The 4745-nt window shown below is 32.8% G+C and overlaps 1 pseudogene; it reads right to left on the bottom strand.

The window, feature by feature from the left end:
- Positions 1 to 1995: 1995 nt before the first annotated feature.
- On the bottom strand, positions 1996 to 3301 carry LOC132172897 (F-box/kelch-repeat protein At3g06240-like; annotated as a pseudogene).
- Between the last annotated feature and the right edge of the window lie 1444 nt (positions 3302 to 4745).

The raw sequence follows: 4745 nt of genomic DNA, 5'->3' as shown, positions 1-4745 counted from the left end.
ATAGTAAGAGCACTAACAGCAGCTTCCCTTTCATTTTTCGTAAGTTTAGAGAATAAAACTCTTTTTGCTTCCCTATAAAAATATATTTCGCAATAGATCCCCTTACGTTTCTCAATACTATTAAAATATTATTTCTTTACAGAATACCAGTTCCCTACCAAACATCACTTTTTTTTCACAAAATCCCAACAAAATCCCCAATTAAATACAAAAAGACTAAAGATGAGAGAGGAAAGAGAAATGTTTATATTAAAATAATGTATAGGGAACCACTTTTGGTTCCCTATACATTGGTAAACACTGTAACAACCCTTGAAGGATGGTTAAATGTAGAGAATCTGATGTGATTAGGTTTTTATGGTTTTTTTGAAATTTTTCCTAAATATAAGGAAGGGAATGGCATATAGGGCATCTGTTGCTAGTGCTCTAACCACTAAATCTTTGAAAACACCATAGTTTATGATATCTTAATGACCAGCAAGAGAACTCAAAACAACATTGTCAATTCAAATAACATTCCTCTTGATAGCTCTTAACTGTTACGTTTACATCAAACCAAGCATGACACTCAAGTATGTTTGGAAAATCCATCAGTGGCAACAAAGAAGAACACCACCAAAACTCTAAGTTTCTATGTGCTTTATAAAATCTAGACAATAGTGTGTATTCGTATTTTCTAATCCATACAACATTCTTAAGAAACTCAAACTCACACCTTTGGTAATCAATAATTCAATATCCCATGGGAGTAGTAATTAAATATCATGCTACTCTCCTCATCTTGCAATACTTTGGCATTCAGACACACTTAGGATTTTGATATCTGCAACTATTTACAGTTTCATATTCATATTTTCTTATGAACTGGTCCCAAAACAAGGTCTTCTTCTTCATATGAAGGAGGGATAAAATACAGCACACGAAAAAAAGAAAAAAAGAAAAAAAAAAAAAAGGAGTTATGTTTCCTTTACTCATTTACGATTCGTCAAACAAAATCAATAGACCCAACCCATAAAGACTGATTTATAATTTCTCATTAACCTTTGGCAAGGTTGTAATGGAAATTAGATGTTCACCAACCAAAAAGAAAATGCTCTAGCCTCCAAAACTGTTGGAAAATTTTTGCCTTGGAATCTTGCAACCCATTGCTGCTTTTTAGCTTCTATTGACCAGCAGCATACAAAGATATTATTCACTACGTGTGAGGTGTCATAGAAGACTAGACACAAAAGTTGCAGCATCTTAATATTCAAACATTCTAATCATCCTATAGTTACAATGCTTAGCAAATAGGGTATAACATCTCATTTACCTAATCCTTAGTGATCCTTGAAAATCCACCTGAGTTCCTAAAGTAATAAACAATGTTAAAACCTGGGGGGTTCTAGAACTTAGCCAACTGACCTGAAAAAGTTTGTTTTTTTCAACTAGCTAAACCATCTTTTACAACAACATGCATTGCCTATTACACTTAAAAGCGTCTATGGTGACTTAAAAGCTTAACAGCCCTTATCAACTTTTACTTCATATAGTTCACAGACAACATTTATGTTTGTAAAACAAGGTAGCCAGAAGCCTTTTTGAAGTGAAATTTCAAATTTTCAATGTAAACTCTGAATAAATGTTATCATTAATAAACCCAAATACTTTTAGGCATTGGATTTTATGGAAATAGGGATAGACTTAAAAAAAACATTGATTATCAGGTTCTAATATGCTGTCATTTTTTTATGAAATCAAAAAGCTCAATTTTGAAAATTATGTCCACTGATCCCATCAACCATACTTTAAGTACAAAAACCTCTTCAAGAGTAAATTGCTATGAAGTAGCTAGAAAAAAAATATCAATATATATATATAAACGAAACACTAAACTTATGGGATGGTGAAAAGATAATTCCTCATGATAATTAAAATAAAGATGGTGTGAAGAAATATGGGTTAAATGTAAGTGTATAAATATTTGAGAAATACATCTTTGACAAGAATAAGCATAAAATATTATCTCAGCACATATATGCTGCTTGAAACACAATTGGAACAGATATAGAAAGATGGGCCCTCAAGCCTTGTCAACAATTGTCCTATTCTTCAGATTCATTTCCTCCCTTGACAGAAACTAGGGTCTCCATATAAGTAACCAACTGCATCTCCTTCGAGTCACTGTGTCCATGAATTTGGAGATCAGTCATTTGTTGGGTAGAGGGGTCATACAAGAACAGTTGTCCGCTATCAATTTTAGTCAAGAACATGGTGTCATTCTTCCAAAATCCTAATGGTTGGTGAATTCTTGCAATCGATGGTCCAATAGTAAAAAGCCTATTCCAGGAGTCCTTAACACCAACTTTAAGTAACAACCATATATCAAATCCAATCTCCCTCCAATTGTCATCAACCGGCTTGAAAGCAACCATGGCTATCGATTCATTCAACACCAAAAGGGCTTGCCCATTAACATTATCTGGAAGTGGTGTTTTTAGGAATACCTCATTGCTCATGTCAAATGACAAAACAAATAAGTCCCGTTGATTAACATAATCAACATATGCCAGCCAAGAACCCATCCCAGTGATGTATGTCATCGGAACATGTTCCACAATAAAACACTGGGGTCCATCAACTTTTCTCCAAGAATCGGTGCTTAAGCTGTATACCTCTTTTTGGTATATGATTTCTTTAACGTCCTTCGTAAAATAGCTGTCGAAATTTGGTTCATACATACTAACAAAGTTGATTACCTTGTAGTCATTAGTTTTGGCATCAAAACCAAATCCCATACCTTGAATATGGGTGCAATAGCCAGCGGGGGCGAAGATGGGCAGGTTTGATTCGGGGACAACCTTTGTTTCTCTAGTTGTAGGGTTCCATATAACAACCTTCAATTTATCGCAAGCGTGGATACAAACGAGACCATTGCAAGAACCCACCACAGAAATACTAAACACCTCGCTAAACTCGCCAAACTCCTCGCCGTTCCTAAAATACTGTGGAGGTACAGGTTGTGTAAGGGGGGTAAGGGGGGTTATTTGGAGTCCTTCATAAGAAATCGTGGATACAACATAATCGTCCATTGTTTTGTTGCTCGTTTTAAGGAGAAGGTGGGTGTTGCTGTTGTTGTTGTTGTTGTTGTTGTTGTGTAGGAGGTGTTTTCTTACGAAGTTTTGGTGTGTGATGAGAGCGTACCAGGATTTGCAGACGCACTTGAAACGCAAGAGAGAGACGACCGGAAGCCATAGCAGAATCTGCGTCACCAAGTCTTCAGGCAATTCGTTGGCCATTGGTTTCTCTGTTGCTTTAGGGTTAGAGAATAAGAACGCCAAGCCGCAGGGTTAGGCTTTTATTTTCGAATATTTATTCTTAATTTCTTATCAATTTATTTATTATTATTATTTTTTTTTTCCTTTTTCGGTTTCTTGTTTGGCGAATAGCTGTAATATTAATATCGTGGTAGGTAATACGAATTATAAATAATTATATTTTGCTAGAAAATTATATAGACATGAAAACCGGATCGTATATGGTAAGGGTAATATCATAAATTAGGCAACTACATTATTATTAGATATTTATTTCTATTTTCCCAATTTACCATAATTAGATTATATATTTAAAGAGATATGTGAGATATATTCAACAAAAGTATATACCGTGTGTATATTCGCATTTTTTATTCTTAAATTTTGTACAATTTGATCAATTTCTCAAAGTATTTTAGGTGGGGAACCACTACATATCATTTGCTCTTCAACTTATTAACTAAATTATTAAAACAATTCTAGATTTAGAGCCTAATTATGAGAAATTATCCAAAATCATATTTGAAAAGAAAAAAAGAAAAAAAAAAGACTTATCTTCAAAGAAATTACAATTTAATATAATTTGTTTTTGTTTTGGGAGGTAAACGAATTGTAAGTTGTTTTTTGTTTTGAGAGAGAATCAAAATAAATAAAATTACTTCAAAAAATATATATCCATTTGTGCGTTGCTTTTTTATTTTGAGAAAAAAATAAGTTTTTTCATTTCTTTAATGAGACCAAAAAACATTTCATTTTTTTAAACTCTTAGATATAATAGACGGTCAGATTTAATAATTTGAAAAACTCGAATTCTCTAAAAATTCGAGGGGATCCAAATCCTTGTTTTGGCGTTCGCTAGGATGAGGGCTGTGAGAGTTGAGCAGCTTGTGGTGTAGCAAATAAAAAATGAAACTATTCTCTGCTTATCTTCTTCTTTTTATAATGAAAGACAATTTAATTAGTATAAAAAATTGTCATAATAGATTTCATACATTTTTTTTTTTTTTTTTTGATAAGTAAAGAAGATTTCATACATTTCATCCCATTTCACGTTTTCAATCATCCATTTTTTTTTTTTATTCATAATCCATAAACAGATTAGTGTTCTGTTATAAAACATAAAAAATTAAAAAATTAAAAAAAAAAAAACAGATTAGTGTTCTGTTAAAAAACACAAGTAAAGCAAGATCAAGACATTCTGCATGAGCTCGCATATCAAGTAGACATTACGTTGACAGTAAATTATAATCAACAGCCAATTTAAAGCAAAGAGCCTACATGATATGATAGGGACTAGAATACCTAATCCCAAGTATACGTATTAGCTCGATCTTCTTCAGCTAGGAGAGTAAAGGATAAAGGGATGAGTCAATAAAGTTATTTATGATTATCATGTTAGTAAGTCGTTTATGTCATTTACTTAACCTTGCTCTTATGATCGATTGGTAT

This window comes from Corylus avellana, chromosome 1, assembly GCF_965113065.1.
Source record: "Corylus avellana chromosome 1, dhCorAvel1.hap1.2, whole genome shotgun sequence".
NCBI lineage: Eukaryota > Viridiplantae > Streptophyta > Magnoliopsida > Fagales > Betulaceae > Corylus > Corylus avellana.
This window is presented reverse-complemented; position numbering and strand designations above follow the sequence as displayed.